At 51.2% G+C, this 17,071-nt stretch overlaps 1 protein-coding gene across 1 annotated transcript in view; it reads right to left on the bottom strand.

Annotated features, from left to right (window-relative positions):
* LZTS1 (leucine zipper tumor suppressor 1) overlaps positions 1-17,071 on the bottom strand; it is a 59,991-nt gene that overhangs the window by 10,609 nt on the left and 32,311 nt on the right. The gene's annotated exons all lie outside the window — the stretch shown is intronic.

Consider the following 17,071-nt stretch of genomic DNA (forward strand, 5'->3'; position numbering starts at 1 on the left):
TATAGTGGGGACAGGCCACAAACAGATCAGTGGGTCCAACCCCCAGCGACCTATGTGCTGCGGGAGGAAATAGAGTGAGTCAGATGGAATTCTGAGAAGTGGTTATTATTTTTCTTCTTCTTTTTAGGGCCACACCTGCAGCACATTGTGCTAGTGGCTGAATCAGAGTTGCAGCTGCAGGCACCGGTTCTGAGCTGCATCTGCAAACTCTTTTGCAGCTTGAGGCAAGGCCAGATCCTTAACCCACTGAGCCACGGTGGGAACTCCAAGGGAGGTGGTTATTTTTTTGTAGGGAGGACGAGAGAGGCCTCTCTGTTGGGTATTGTTTGAAGATACCTCAAGAAAATGATGGAGCAAGCCACATGGAGCTCTAGAGGGAGAGAGAAGCTCAGAAGCAAAGCCCTTGTGTGGAGTGTGCTGGGCTTTTGAGACCAGCAAGGAGACCAATCTGGCTGGAGAGTAGTTAGTAATGGGGGGAGGGGGTGCACAGGGGCTGTAGACCTTGGAAAGCTGGCAGGTGCCAGGCAACAGAGAAACTGGGCAGCCATAACGACCTCTTCTCCACCAAGCTTCTGATCGAGATGAGAAGCCTTCAGATGGCTTTTAAACAACCGGATATGACTTAGGCTGTGGCAGGTTCCCTGGGCTGCTTGGTGGAGAAGAGGTCATTGAAGGTCACGGCTGGATGTGGTGGGTCAGTTATGGCCGGCGAATGACCAGCACAACCAGGCCAGGGTGGTGGCTGTGGATTCAGTTTTAGATGTGAATTTAAGGTCGGGCTGATAGGATTGTTAAAAGATGGGAGGCAGACAGCGAAAGTGAGGCATCCAGGATGACTTCGGTGTTTTTATCCAAGCAACTAGAAGAAGTTGTCATTTATTGAGATGCAAAAGACCACAAAAGGAGCCAGTTTGGGATGAAGTGGGGGTGGAAAATAGGAGTTGAAGACGTTAGGTTTGCAAAGCCTCTCAGACATCCGAGGAGTGATGTCGAGTAGGCAGTAGGATGGGTGTGGAGCGGTGGGAGCTGCCGATTTCCATGTGCAAGTTGTGCAGAGAAGCTAGCTCTGAGACTAGATGAAAAAGCAAAGGCATACAGACAAGCAAAATGTGAGGACTGGATCGTGGAGGTCAGGAAGGTGAGGAGGAATGAGGAAGAGACCCTGAGAAGGCTCGACAGCGATGCAGGAGACCCAGGAAAGACAAGGATGAGGATGGTGCCAAGTGCTGCTGAAGCAAGATGGCGACTGAGAGTCAGTCAATGGATGTGGCCATGTGGAGGCACCAGTGACCTTGACATGAGTGGTTTTGGTGGGGTGGAGGGAAGAAAGGCCTGATGCAGAGGGTTTTAAGAGAGCAAGAGAAGAGAAACGGTAATACTGAATATGAAGAAGTACATGAGAGACTGGGTTTGGATTCCCAGTTATGCTCCCTGCTGGCCATGAGGTAGGCGGTAAATTCTCACATCTCTCAGCTTCAGTTTCAGACTAATTCCAAGACACATTTTAAAAGTCTCTCTTTTTTTCGAGTAATAGGAATGCATCTTATAATCCATGCTGAAAACAGTAACAATGACCTTGACAATCACCAGACTGAGGAAAGCACCAGACAGCAATGCGGGCACTCTGGCGGAGGCAGGCGAATCACAGAGCATAGGTCACGTGACTTTCAGAGGTAGGAGAGGCTGGGTGGTTGTCATGCATTGAGAAGGATTATTTCTTAGTCCATCGAGAGATAGATGATCCAATGAAGGGAGAGAAAGACTAAAGTAGGAAATGCTGAAGGAACCCTCATTCTTTATTCTCTCTAAATTATCCTGTCAATCCTACAGGGGTGAAAGGCACCCCACGTGGGTGATGAGGGTGTGTGGGCATGGCTGAGGGAGCCAGAGGACTCCTCACACTCTGAATGTGAAGGCTCAGGTTCAAACTTGCATTGTCATCCTGAAGAATAAAGTGGTTGTGGTATGAAAAAATACATTGTACATTTCAATCACAAAAGCGCAACACAACAAAACGTTATGGTGTAAGCATCACGTATGTTTTTCTGTGAAAAGCTTTGATTGAATTGATGGCCTCTTAAAATGAGGGAAAAATCAAGGATGCCCACCTCATAGGGTCATGTTGAACGGTTTATTGGATACCACCAGAAGCTGAGATGTCTGGCACATTTATTGAAAGCCTCTCAGACAGAAGGCATTCACTAAGTGAGAGGTATATTCACTGGTATCTATGATTTATATTGTCATCATTGTTCTCCCCAGCATTTATTGTCCTTAGGCTACCTTCAACGGCTGTATTTCATTTTTCATTATTTTTTATTTTCACAGCCATACCCAAAGCATACAGTGGTTCCCAGGCTAGGGGTGGAATTGGAACTGCAGCTGCCGGCCTACGCCACAGTCACAGTAGCACTGGATCTGAGCCACATCTGTGACCTATCCCACAGATCGAGGCAATGCCGGATCCTTAATCCATTGAGCAAGGCCAGGGATCGAACCTGCATCCTTGTGGATACTTGTTGAGTTCTTAACCCACTGAAATACAATGGGAATTCCCTATTTTTAAGAACTAGTTCTGGAGTTCCCGTCATGGCTCAGTGGTTAACGAACCCAACTGGCGGCCATGAGGTTGCAGGTTCAATTCCTGGCCTCGCTCGGTGGGTTGGGGATCCGGCATTGCCATGAGCTGTGGTGTAGGTCGAGGATGTGGCTTGGATCCTGCGTTGCTATGGCTTTGGTACAGGACAGCAGCTGTAGCTGTGCTTCAACCCCTAGCCTGGGAACTTCCATATGCCACAGGTGCAGCTCTAAAAAGAAAAAAAAAAAAAAAGAAAGCATGGAAGGAAAATTAACCTGAGGTTTCTTGGTTTACAAAATGGAAATAATCACGATTCCACAAGATCCATACGAGGATGAAGCAAACTCACAGAAGTCAAGGGCAATGCTTGGCCCATGACAGGTGCTGTCCAGCTGTGTGTGTGATCAAGAGAAGGATGGGACTCAGGTGGCTTCAAGAAGCATAGGGCAGCTGGAGCAGGACTATGATATGGGGCAGGCATGTAAAATGAATCTGCTTGCAGCTCTCCTGCTGCACCCCTATCTTGAGACCACCTGCAAATATGTCTTTTCTCAATCTTTTCATCCTAGGCATCTGGCGGGTCACAGTCGCCATGCTCCCCGGTGAAAACCTTTGAAGGCTTTCCATTGTGCTGAGAGCAAAGCAGACTCCTCGTGAGTCCTGCAGGCCCCGGCAGGCCCCGGCTTTGCCCACCGCCCCAGGCTCCTCCCCGCAATGACAGCCACTCTCTTTTCTCCCTGTTGGCTGAACACACCAAGCCTTCTCCCAGCGAGGAGCTTCCGCCCCTGCTGCTGCCTCTGCCAGCGACAAGCCTCTTCCCTTAGGCCCTCCTCATCACCGATTTCCCTTTCTCATCCTTCAGTTTTCAACTCAGGATGAGAGCCCCCCTGTGAGGTGGCTTTCTCTGGTTGCCCTTGTAGAAATCCATCTCCCCGTTCCTCTCTGTTAGGCCAACCTATTTATTTTCTTCGTAACACTTCCTTTAACCTATAATAATCTTTTTTTTTTTTTTTAAATATAGAACTGCACTATTTATTTATTTATTTGGCCCTACTCACAGCCTGCGGAAATTCCTGGGCCAGGGACTGAACCCGTGCCACAGCAGTGACTACATCAAATCCTTAACTACTAAGCCACCAGAGAACTCCTATAATACTTTCATTTTAAAATAGGTTTATGGGAGTTCCCATCATAGCTCAGTGGTAATGAACCCAACTAGTATCCATGAGGACTGGGGTTCGATTCCTGGACTCGCTAAGTGGGTTGAGGATCCAGCATGGACGTGAGCTCTGGTGCGGGTGGCAGACATGGCTCGCATCTGGTGTTGCTGTGGCTGTGGTGTAGGCTAGCAGTTGCAGTTCTGATTGGACCCCTAGCCTGGGAACTTTCGTATGCTGCAGGTATGGCCTTAAAAAGACAAAAAAAAAAAAAAAGTGTTTATGGTGTGCATAAGTTTTTGTCTCCAGAGTTTCTAGAAGAAGAAAAAAAAAAAAAAATGAAGAAAATCAGGCAAAAACTCAGAGCGGTCAGATGACGTGGCCCTGGTCTTTCCACTGGCCAGGGACCAAGGTGGGGTTTGAACCCAGATCCAAATTTCATGATCTCCACGTGAAAGCACATTGCTGGGGGCTGTAGCTGAGGTTCAGAGATGTCAGGGATCCTGTCCTGGAAGCCAGGTCAGTTGGCAGAGAGAAAGCCTGGAGGGGGAATCAAGCTCCTGGCCTCTGGCGGTAGCTTTAGTTCCCTTTGGGGAAGATGACAAGGCTTTAGGTCCAGGTAAGCTTCCGCCAGTGACCTCAGCATCAGCCAGGATGGTGTGTGACGCACAGGCAGTGCTGGGCCCTGGGGGACTGAGGGCAAAAAGACAAAGGATGCAGAGCAGCAAAGTCGAGGAGTGGGTGAGGCACGCCGGCTCTGATCCCGAGCGCATTCCTGTCCCTTAGCCCCGGTCCCCTGCTCTCCATCCCCCAGGTCTGAACACACAGAGGTGCTTTGAAGTTTGAGATTATCGCCAGATCCACTTGAGGCTAAACTAATTACCTTCAAGTGTCTAGACTTGTTCGGTTTTCAACTTGCAGAGAGCATCACAGAAAACTTGGCTGTGATCCACCCTAGTTCCCAAACCCTAGATCCCCCCACCACACCCCCACGCCACCAGACTGGCTGTCTCTATCCTCAGAAAGGACAAGGGGCAGGGCACATTTTTCTCCCGAGGAAACAAATCCCCACTGGCCAGGAGTACGTGCTCGGGGTGGTGGTGAGCAACCACACAGATCTTGGAGATGCGAGAAGCAGAAAGGAAGAGGCAAGAAGATGCAGAGAGGAAAAGGCAAAGGAGCCACAGGCCCTCACGCCGAGCAGGTCAGCGTCACCTGCTTGGACTCCCACTGGTTTTCCAGAAGAAATCCAACGAGAATTAGAGTTTAGGTCTTAAGAGAGGAAAAGAGAAGAAATGGCCAAAAAACAGCTGGCGGAAAAGGACCTCCTGACCTATGCTTCTCAGAATCGGATCCCCTGGGAATTCAGGACATTTACCCCAGAACCAGTGCCAGCCTCCCCTCCCCCATGCGACCCCCTCCCCACCCCCAGAGTGTCTGCTGCCCCAGGACAGGCAAGGACCAGGGGATCCTGGGAACTCCCAAGGCCAGGAGCTGCTGAGACTCCCACCGCAGCTGCCACCCCCCCATCCACTCTGCACCCTCCCTCCCCAAGGGAACCGGGGCTCACGCCAGGGTGACACATTCCTCTGATGTCCTTTTCTGGAATATGGAGATAGAGGCATGGTGTTGAAAAGGGGGTCTGTCTGTCTGGAAGGTGAGAAATACTATTGCTCCCCCTTCCGTCCACACCAGGGGGAGAAGCAGTTGTGGCCACAGTGTGAGCTTCGGGGTTTCGGGAGAAACAAATAACTTGGCCTTAGATTACTGACTTCGCTAATGACTCCCTGCTTCCTCCAGGGACTGGGAAGGAAGGGAAGCTAAAGAAATTGTGTGTCACCTCAGTGCAGTTCCCGCCCCCAACACTCAGTCTTTGGGGTCCCGCAGCCCTAATTCCCAAGGCTTGGACAGACTTGGGCCAACTTCAAAGGGAGTTCTGTTGTTCCCGTCTCGGTGCAGCGGAAACGAATCCGACTAGGAACCATGAGGTGGCCCTGGTCTTTCCACTGGCCAGTGACCAAGTGGGGTTAAGGATCCGGTGTTGCCGCGAACTGTGGTGTAGATCGCAGATGAGGCTCAGATCTGGCATTGCTGTGGCTGTGGTGTAGGCCAGCAGCTGTAGTTCTGATGTGACCCCTAGCCTAGGAACCTCCATATGGCGTGGGTGCAGCCCTTAAAAAAAAAAAAAAAAAAAGAGTCCCAAGGTGAAAGGCTGGCCCCCAGGGGGCAGGTGCAAACCCTAGAGTGAACAAGGCTGCCTCTGGCAAGGTTCTCCCCAAAGCTCACCCCCGTTCCTGATGGACCACTATTAGAGCTTTCTCCTATTTAATTCTTGTTTTAATCGACTTTGAAAATATTGCAATACCACCAAAAAAAAAAATCAATTAAAGATTCAAACTATTGCCTTTGGAATGGATTAGCGATGAGATCCTGCTGTGCAGCACTAAGAACTATGTCTAGTCACTTATGATGGAGCATGATAATGGGAGAAAAAAGAATGTATACATGTATGTGTAATTGCGTCGTCTTGCTGTACAGTGGAAAAAATGTATTGAGGAAATAAAAATTTAAAAAAAATTTTTAAAAATCAATTAAGTAACTTGTACAGAATTGACAATTGTTTCAGAAATAAAACATCTCAAAGTGGAAACCCCCTTTCCCTACCCCATCTCTCCCTCTCCTGGGGTAATCCCTATTGTGAATTTTGTGGGTATGTTTGTTTATGGTTGAACATTTTTTTTCTTTTTATGGCTATACTTGTGGCATAAGGAAGTACTCAGGCTGGGGACTGAATCGGAGCTGCAGCTGTTGGCCTATGCCACGGTCATGACAACACCAGATCCGAGCCACACCTGTGACGTACACTGCAGCTTGCGGCAATGCTGGATCCTTAACCCACTGAGCAGGGCCAGGGACTGAACCTGTGTCCTCAAGGACACTGAATCAGGTTCTTAACCTGCTGAGCCACAATGGGAACTCCTGGATGAATATATATATATATACATATATGTTATATATATGTGTGTGTATATATATATATATATATATATATATATATATATATATATTTAATTTTTGTCTTTTCAGGGCTGCACCCATGGCATATGGAGGTTCCCAGGCTAGGGGTCCAACTGCAGCTGTAGCTGCTGGCCTACACCATAGCCACAGCAATGCGGGATCTGAACTGAGTTTGTGACCTCCACCACAGCTCACAGCAACACCAGATCCTTTACCCACTGAACAAGGCTAGGGATCGAACCCGCCACCTCATGGTTCCTAGTTGGATTCGTTTCCACTGCGCCACGACAGGAACTCCCTGGCTGAATATATTTTTAGCATCTAAGAATACGTATTGGTTTGATTTCTACCTTATAGAAATGGTATCCACTTGTGTGTACCACTCTGCAACCTCGATTGCTTTATTCAATATTTTAGATTCGGGGTCCACCCGTGTACATTCTTTGCAGTGATCCTCACATTTTCTTCCGTCCACTCAGATGTTCCCATTTTGTTGCAAGAACCCTCCTATAAAGAATTACTTCTTCACATGTGTGGGAAGTCTTCTAAGATTTATTTTCTTTGTATCTTGGAAGATGCCTAGTTTTTAAAGCTCCCTCCCCACGAATGGAAACCCCCGCAGGGAGAGGCGGCATCTGAGACCCTTATTGGCCAATATATCAGAGGAGGACAGCAAGAGCAGAAAAAGGATTCCCAGATCACCTGCCACGAGTTACCCTAGCTGGGGGAGGTGCCGCCTGAGGAGCCGCAGAGGCGGGTGGGAGGAACCTGTAACCCGAGGGCTGGAGGAGCTTCTGCCCAACAAAGAGGCTGTCCAGCTTCTCGTGGTGGAGGACCTCCCCGCCATGAGGCAGCCTGGACACTGAAGGCACCATCCCTCATGGTCAAATCCCATAACTGGAGCCACGAGGGACCTCAGATCCTTTACTCCAGTGACTCCTTCACTGCACAGAGGGGACATGGAGGCCCAGAGCAGGGAAGGGCCTTGCCCAGGTCACATCACTACTTCTAGGTCTGAAACTAGTATCCCTTCCATCCTACCAACAGCACAGGGCCAACTGGAATCCATTTGCCAGATTTGGGGGTGGGGGAGACCAGTTCCCAGATCTATGTGGGTCACGTGTATAAGGAGGGTGTGTGTGTGTGTGTGTGTGTGTGTGTGTGTGTGTGTGTGTCATGGGACTCCATCCTGTGGACAGGCAGCACTGCTCCATTCTAGTATCATCAGCCCCTGGGTTCCATGCCTGAGAAGGCAGAGGAAGCTGCTGGGGGGCTCTGCGTGGGCCCCAGCCATGGCGGGAGAGCTGGCCAGCCTCCAGGAATGGCTGGTGGCTGCTGGGTCAGGCTGGAAGCTCTGCCTGCATTGCCCGTCCAAGACAACTTCTACACTTGGCCATGGGCACCACACCTTTGTGTTCCCATGTTCAATTCCATCTGGGGAACTCTGAGCACTTCACACTCACTGTTACTCACCCCCATAGTCCTCAGGGTAGACCACGTGCGAGCACTTTATCAGTGCCAATGAACTCGAATGTGGTCGTGGAACATCAGCTTCCTTTTAAAGGAAGAAAACGACCCTCTTCCAGGCCTGGCTCTTGTCTTTCTACTGCAGGAAACCCAGCCAACTACAGGAAGCCCCTCCTCTGGGCCAGCAGTTGCTACTCAGCTCACTTGGCACTCAGCCGGCACAGCCTGCAGTCAGCTCTTGTCTTATTATTGAGTTTTTCAAGAGTGAAGGGTTACCTCTCCAATGAACCTCCTTGAAGGCCAGGAGGGGGCTGAAGCTTCCTCCTATCTCACGTGGTATTGAGCATAAGGCCAAGAACACAATAGGAGCTCAATACATGTTTGTTTGTTTGTTTAAATAAAATCAGCTCACAGAGAGCACAAGCATTACTGGCCAAGTTCTTGGAAGGGAGGACGTATGACTTCAACTGCGATCCCACACATGTAGGTCAGAAGCCAACTCTACGAAACCAGAATCCCAATCTGTTTTCAACCCAAACGTGCATCTCTTGCACTTCGTTTGAGTCAGTGGGTCACCTTGGGAAGAAGGAAACTGACCCTCTCCTTGACCTTCCAGTCCTGTTCAAAGTCCAAGACAAAGACACATAAGGCAGAATCCCTGTTTTCGGTGGGATGGTTGAGAGACGAGACAGACTTAAAAGGAGTTAAAAGGCAGCACCAGTTTAAGATAGAAGATGAACTGGCGGGAGCTTGCTGGGTTAGAGCCAGCTCTCTGCCTCCAGCGCGTGGAGGTTTTTAATTGTTTCTCTCATATAGAACTGAGGTAAAGGAGGTCCCGTCATGGCTCGGCAGTTAACAAACCTGACTAGCATCCATGAGGACATGGGTTTGATCCCTGGCTTCACTTAGTGGGTTGAGGACCCAGCGTTGCTGTGGCTGTGGTGTAGGCTGGCGGCTATAGCTCCAATTTGACCCCTACCCTGGGAACCTCCACATGCCGCAGGTGTGGCCTTAAAAAGATAAAAAAAGACCCCCCACCCCAAAAAAGGAACTGAGATAAAGATCCTCACTCTATCGTCTGTCTATGGACTGAATGTTTGTGTCCTCCTAAAATGCATCACCAATGTGATGGTGTTAGGAGGGAATTCGTTTTAGATGAAGCTGTGGGTGGGGTCTTCATGACTGAATTAGTGCCTTTATGAGACCAGAGAGGTCCAGGTTTTTGATCCCTTCCCTCCTGGCCCCTTCCTCTCCTCACTCCCACCCCCACCCCCACAATGTGAGGCCACAGTAAAATGACAGCCATCTACAAGCCAGGAAGAGAGGTCTCACCAGAGGCAAAATCTGCCAGTGCCTGACCTTGGACTTCGCAGCCTCCAGAACTGAGAACGTGTTATTTATGCTCCTCAGTCCGTGGCTTTGTGATAGCAGCCCAAGTCTAAGGAGACACTGCACTCCCTCTTCCAGGCACCCTGGCAGAAGATGCTGGTGTCAAGTCACCTGGTTCTGGGGGTTATCCTTTCTTATACATTCTTCCCTCCTGCTTCTCGGGTCCATGGGGTGGTGCCAATAGCCATAGAGTAAGCACACCTGCCATTCCTTGTGGGGAGCCCTACAATGGCTGGACCCTTGGCGGGAAGTCAAGGGACTCAGAGCTCTAATCCTGGTTCTGCCTCCCATGCTCTGGGACAATTTCTGCCCCATCTGCTGTGACCTGTTTGCCCCTGCAAGCAAGTGCCCCAAGGGCAGTGCTTTTGCCTGCACAGCTCTGGGTCCACAGGAGACCCCAGAGCTTCATCAGACCCCTTCCATAGACTGTGCTCTACCTGCGTGATTGCATTAGGCCTTTGACAGAGAATCACAGATTGATGGATCTGTTTTGTCATCTGGCAGAAGGTTTAACCTTTCAGCATCTCTATTTCCTCACGTGTTAGCTAAGCACAGCTGATAGCCACCTCACAGAGCAACTGTCAGGATTAAATGAAATTGCATCTATGAAAATGCTTGACCACAGTCAGAACAGTACACAATGGATGAATTCAAACCAAAGCGCTGGTTGAAATTACGAAGCAGTGGGGAAAGATGCTGGAATTAGATCCTTCCATATCTTGAAGTTAAAAGAGCAGGTCTTTGGGGGAAGGCTGACACCCCCACCCCCTCCCTGTGGGGGCAGGGCTAGGGTTGCTGGGGACTTGGCAGCCGCCAGACCTGCCTTTCAGCCTCCAGAAGGGCAGCTGGGGCTTACAGAGATGTGAGAGCGGTCCGTCCAGTCCCGTGGCATCTGCCAGCTGGGGCTGGGGAGGGGGGGCTGGCTGCACCCGGCTGGTGGGCGGGCACCCAGCCAGATCCCCAGCAGAGGTCTCTCTGGGGCTAAATGGGGCGCGTGCCCAGGATTAATTGACTCCCCTTTCAAGAGGACTCTCCCCTGACACTCTGCTCCTCCCCCCAGCACAGTGGCCCTACTCCGTTTCCTTATCTGGGATTCCAGTGCTGGTGTATTCCTGTCCTTGACCTCTCCTGCCATTTGCCGCTTAAATGAGGGTCAGGCAAGGGCTGGGGCCAGGGCTAGGGCAGGGGTGAACCTGGGAGCTGGTTAATCATCTCAGTCCGGTCTGCTAACCTCCCAAATCTCTGGAGGGCTCCACGTGCAAAGCTCAGTATATATATATATATATATATATATATATATTTTTTTTTTTTTTTTTGAGTGAATGGATGAATGGAAGAGAGGAGAGAATGGAGGAGGGAGGGGGCTGGGAAGCGTGGGCGGCAGGCGGAGAGGCTGAGGGTGCCGAGGTGCGAGCAGGGGCCCACGCAGCTCTCAATTAAGTGCACTCAGGTTCGGTGGAAAGGCAGAGAGTGAAAGGGAAATCGCTGGCAGGCTGAGTCATTCCATGGGGTGAACAATCGGAAGCAATTCTGCTTCCCACGGCTGGGGAGGAATGAAAAGCCATTCTGCCCCGCAGCCTTTTGTGTGCAAGTCCTGGGGTTCAGCTGCTGGCGGCGCCTTCCTCCGGCGCGGTGGGCAGCCTGTGTCTCAGCAGCGCTGATTGACGGTTCTCCTCAGGAACACGATTCCCCAGCAATCCCAACCTGCCCCTCTCCCTTCCAAAAATAAAGCCACAGTTACATGCAAAGCTCATGCAAATTTAACCCCACAGCTGCTAGTGCAGCGGCGGCTCCCACGTGAGGGAGCAGAAGGCGAGCTTTATGCACATTCATGACTTGGGTACCACCAGGCATCAGGAACCTGGGCAGTGCGGGTGAGGGGAGCCAGTGAGGGGAGCGGGGGGCGCTTCTCCTCCTGGCAGAGGGACAGCATCTAAAGAACTGCAGCTCGGATCTTAAACGGGGGAGCGGATAAGACATCCAGGAGGGCTGGGAATCTGGCTGGACGTCTTCCCATCTCCTTTGGTCAGAAATAAGGAACCCAGGACCAGTTAGGGCTTTGGAGGCCAGAATGGAAGGGGACAGATGGCCCTCCCCTGTGTGCCAATCCCTTGCCACCCCAGAGTGCAGACTGAGTGGGCATCTCCTGGAAGAGTGAATCTGAAGATACCAGGTCTACATCAGAAACAGCAGGGTCTCAGACAGGGATTCAAACTTAGGTTTGCCCTATTTGCCATCTCTGTGGCTTCCTAAAGTATTCTGAGGTCAGGGTCAGGTTCATTAGGGAAGAATTTGTGTTAAATGTGGGCCATGGGCTTAGGAAAGGGCAGTGGTGACACACTATTAGCGACAAGACATCCCTGGTCCAGGTACCAAAGTTGGTACCTGGTTAGCCTTTGGCAAATCAGACAACCTAGCATCTTTTTTTTTTGTCTTTTTGCCTTTTCTAGGGCCACACCCGTGGCATATGGAGGTTCCCAGGCTAAGGGTCTAATCAGAGCTGTAGCCGCCAGCCTACGCCAGAGCCACAGCAACGTGGGATCCGAGCCGTGTCTGCAACCTACACCACAGCTCACGGCAATGCCAGATCCTTAACCCACTGAGCAAGGCCAGGGATTGAACCTGTAACCTCATGGTTCTCAGTCGGATTTGTTAACCACTGAGCCACGACGGGAACTCCAGACAACCTAGCATCTTGAATTGAGTGGGAGATGTCTCAGGTTCCCTCAGGATCCCCGATGCTGTGAAATGCCTTCGTGGCTCCATCTCTCCAGAATTCTGACTCTTCCCTCCCTTGTCCCAGCTCCACATATGGGTCGTCTTTACTCTCTAGACCAGGTTTCCTGGTCTGAGGAAAATCCAGCAGGGGAGTGACCTCACATTTCATTTCATACCAGGAGCCAGGGATGGGGAAAGGCAGGGAGCCTCTGAACTATGCGGTGCCCACCTGAGCAGAAAAAGGACTCTCTGTGATGCCATGGAAGGCAGCACAGAGATGCCCACCTAATGAATCCGCTTAAAAGGGTAAGAGACCTGGGGCCATGAGTAGGGTGGGAAACAAGTTGGTACCAGGTCACAAGTGAAACAGAATGAAGAAAAACCCAGAGATGCTGCTTCAATCCTCCCTGATAAGAAGCCACTGGGGCCCTTGGTGTGTGACTTGTCCAAGGCCACTCAGCAAGGCAAGAGCAGGGCTGGGGCTGGAAGCCTGGCCTCCTGGCTCCCTGGCCAGCTTTCTTCCCACTTAGAACCTTCTTTAACAGGAGAGAAGGAAGGGCTGGGGTGAAAATATCTTTCTATGCTGAGAGGGACTGCTTTAAAAAGACTGAGCTCACAGGAGCCGGATGGAAGCTGAAATCAGCATCAGCCATGAACTGGGGTGGAGGGCGGTAAGTGGTATTTCTGCATGAAAATCAGTGGCAAACTGGCACTCATAAGTTTGGTTGGTGAGGGGGTGTGACAAGGACAGGTAGCAAAAGAGAGGAGAAAGAAGCAGGCAGGGTAGAAAGCCCTCAACCGCCTCCAAGGCCCCTGAGAGAGCTCTGCTTTGGGAATAGAAGAGGAAGATCTTACAGCAGAAGGAGGCGTTGAGTCTTCCAGAAGGCAGGTAGGTGGAGGAGAAGGATGGAGGGTGGATCAGAGAGGGGGGCACTTGTTCTAAAGATGCCCCCCTCCCCTCCTCACCCACACCCCTTATTCCCACCACAGAGTGGCTTTTATACCCACTGAGTGTATCCAGTATGTGTGAGTTTGTGTGTGGGGCTGGGTGGGAGCTGGGGGAGAGCTGGTAGGCTGCAGAATTCAGAAAGTGGCTGGAACTGGGGAAGTCCTTGCTCTGTATGCTAGAAGTGACCTAGAAGAACCACCTCGAAGAACTTAACCTGGCCCCTTAGGGAGTGTGGCCTTGGGTATTTGGAGCTGTCGGTGCGCCTGATTGTGTGTGTGTGTGTGTGTGTGTGTGTGTGTGTTCAAAGGCATGGCCTGTCTGTTGAGATCTCTGAACACAGCAGGGGAAATCCACAACCATTCCTGACAAGTCTCTACGTGTCCTGCGTTCAACCTCTCTTGATAGCATCTGACGTGTGTGCCTGGGGAATTTTGACTTCTGTGTCACCTCTGCCCCACTTCCTTCTCCAGGGCATGTTCTTGGTGGTAAACTAGAAACCTAACATCTCGAAAAGGAGCCTCTCGGGAGCATCAAGCAACTCCCCTTCCTTCCCGGAGCCTGCATCCCTCGCCAGCGAGATCATTAACCTCTCGTCAAAGCCCAGGGATCCCGCAGGGCTGGCCCACGACCGCCCCCTAAGGCCCTCATTCCTGTCTGCTCCACCTCTGTGATACTTTACCTGGTAGGGGTTCCTACCTGCCAGAACCACGGGTGCCTAAAGAGGCTCTCAAGTGCCACGTGGAGACATGGGGCCTTGAAGGTCCCTCCAGCTGTGCTTCTGTCCCTCGCTGCCCTTCATGCTTCAATGATGCTGAATAGCTCGTGGTTTCCCAAATTGCCTCTTGGTGCTTTCTTTCATGCTCCTCCCTCTGCCAGGATGAGCTCCCTGACCGTGGCTGCTTCTGGGGAAAGGTGGGCAAGCACCCCTCCTTCCCCATTGCCTCCCTCCCTCCCTCTCTGCCACCCTCCCAGGGGGACACTTGGGGGCTCAGGAAATTGACAGTGAGTATAGTGTAGGGATAGAATATCAGGGAACTCCAGATATCTCAGGGCTTGGACCCAGGGTATAAGATACCGTCTTTGCCCCAGGACGGTTGCAAAGACTTCTCGGGCTGAGCAGTCCTCTTCCAATAGAAAACCCAGGCACGGGATGCTGGCCCTCATTCCTAGCACACGGATTCCTTCCAGAATACCCCTGAGTAGCCTGCATATTGTAATCCATTGCACTGCAGCCGGATGGACTTCACCATCCCCACTGTACTGGCTACGGGGCTCCTTCCCCGGGTCCTGCAGGCAGTGTCACTGAAAGGTGGGAATGGGGGTGGGGTGACTACAGCCAGGGAGACATGCATGCAGCACAAATACGTCACGGAGCCAACCTGCCAGCCAGCCTTGGTTCTCTCTGTGTCCCATTAAAGCCATGATTTGCAAACACAATCTTTCCCAGGAACACAGAAGCTCTGAACACAGCACAGGCTATCAGTAGGGTGACTATATAATTTGGAGACTTTAAGAGTAAATGGCAGTGGTGGGTGGCAGGGCTGGGGGGGGGTGTCCCTGGTGGCCTATTGAGTTCAGGATCTGGAGTTGTTACTGCTATAACATCTCACATCTGCTGTGGTGTGGGTTCAAGGATCCCTGGCCCAGGAACTTCCGCGTGCCTCAGGCACAGCAAAAAATAAAAAATAAAAAAAAAAATACATAAATAAAATAAACCGGATTATACCAGGACAGCAGACAAACTGAGATGTATAGTTACCTTATGTATTAGCCACATTTCTTCCCACAAGGGACAGGTGGGGGATGAGGATGTTGGGGAGGGAGGTTTGACATCTCCTGACCTCCCTGTCTCCTCCCCTCGGCCGCTTAGCTTTTTATTTACTTATTTATTTTGTCTTTTTAGGGCCACACCTGAGGCATATGGAGGTTCCCAAGATAGGGGTTGAATCCGAGCTGCAGCTGCCAGACTACACCACAACCACAGCAACGTGGGATCCGAGTCGTGTCTGCGACCTACACCACAGCTCACGGCAACGCTGGATCCTTAACCCCCTTAGCGGGGCCAGGGATCAAATCTGCTTCCTCATGAATACTAGTTGGGTTTGTTACTGCTGAGCCACGACGGAAACTCCCACTCAGCATTTTGTTGACCACAAGAGACAAAGAATGGGAAGCAGCTAGGAAGTGGTGAGTCCTGGGTCCAATGGACCACCTACCAGGTGCTTTGAGTACAGCGGTCTGTAGGGAGCTGTGGCCCCTTATACCTCAAGCACCTTGCCTTGGGTCCTGATCTCACTTGTTCTCACAACACCTCTGGGCAGGTACTGAAAGCAGAGTCCAGGGGTCACAGCTAGAAGTGCTGATTCTAGAACCCAGAACTGCAGGGCATAGGCCTGGGCTCATCCACTGCCTCACACAGCCTGGGGCGAGCACACAAAGGCAGGACTGTCCTGGCGGGACAGACACAGCTGCATTCACTTCCCAGTACATGGGTGAGCAGTTGCTGGGACCGAGGTGAGCTGCTGGGAGCCCCTGGGTCTTTGTTTAACACCCACAAGTGGCTGGTGAGCATTTATCCTGTGCAAGCATCATCAGCATCCTGCAGCAGTGAGCAACGGGGGTCTGCCCTCGCCGACATGTAAAGTCAGAAAGTGACAAATCCAGCTTGCATTCAAGGCTAACCCCGATCTCCCTTCTCACTTCACCCCCAATATGGTGCTTCCCAATTGGTCCCCAGTACTCAGGGTCACTGACACTCAGGGTTGCATCTGACTTCTGGAGACCTTGCCAGCATCAGTACCAGCTCTCAGGACTTTCCCTTCTCTATGCCTTTGCTCATGGGGCTCCTTCCCATCTGGGAAAACCTACGCTCCCTCTCCCGGATCCAGCCCTCCCTGGTTTCTCCTGCTCAGTAGACTCTGTACTGTGGGCAGTGCTTTTATCAACTAGAGCGTGAACTCCTTTTGAGCCCAGATTCGGAGGGACACACTAAAGAATCAAGATCTCCCAGCAAGCCTGGGCCAAAGCCCAAACTACTGCCTTTGGAACTTCTCAAGTGGTATCTGTTATACCTACTCCACTCTAAGCCCTGTGCACCTGCATCTTCCCCCCTGCAGGTAACTTCAGGCCCACTGGGAGGAAACTCCCTCAATTTCTTCAATTCCTAAACTTCTTGCAATTGACATGATTCCTGCCCCTTTGTGCCTGCCTGTCACAGCGAACCATCCTCACCTCATGCTACTCCTTCCAGCCATGATGTGATGCCATCAAGTTCAGCCTTCTCAGAGTTCTGACCCTAAGAATTATGTTCTTTTCCTTCCAAGCTCTTGCTTCCTATGATTCTCCCCCAAGACCGCTAAGCACACGCACACGTCCATCAACTCAAAAGCATCACAGCAGCTCTTGAATTCCATTTTCCTCTCTAGGAACCACTGTCTTTCCTCCTGTGCACAGCCAAGCTTCTTGGAAGAGAAGGCTCACCTCTCCTTTGCCACCTGCCCCTTCCCCACGTGTCCTCAGGCCACAAAAGCCTAGCCTCGGTCCCTACCAATCCCCTGCTCCCTGGGAACGCCGCTCATTCAACCAATACTTTTTTTATCCTGATCTTTTTAAAGCCACACCCATAGCATATGGAAGTTTCCAGGCTAGGGGTCCAATCAGAGCTGCAGCTGCCGGCCTACACCACAGCCACAGCAACGCCGGATCCTTAACCCACTGAATGGGGCCAGGGATCGAACCCACGTCCTCATGGATACTAGTCGGGTTTGTTACCACTGAGCCATGACAGGAACTCCA

The sequence above is a fragment of the Sus scrofa genome, chromosome 14, assembly GCF_054392235.1.
Source record: "Sus scrofa isolate SSC_HxYL_T2T_F1_AM1 chromosome 14, Sscrofa_HxYL_maternal_Yorkshire_Landrace_v2.0, whole genome shotgun sequence".
NCBI lineage: Eukaryota > Metazoa > Chordata > Mammalia > Artiodactyla > Suidae > Sus > Sus scrofa.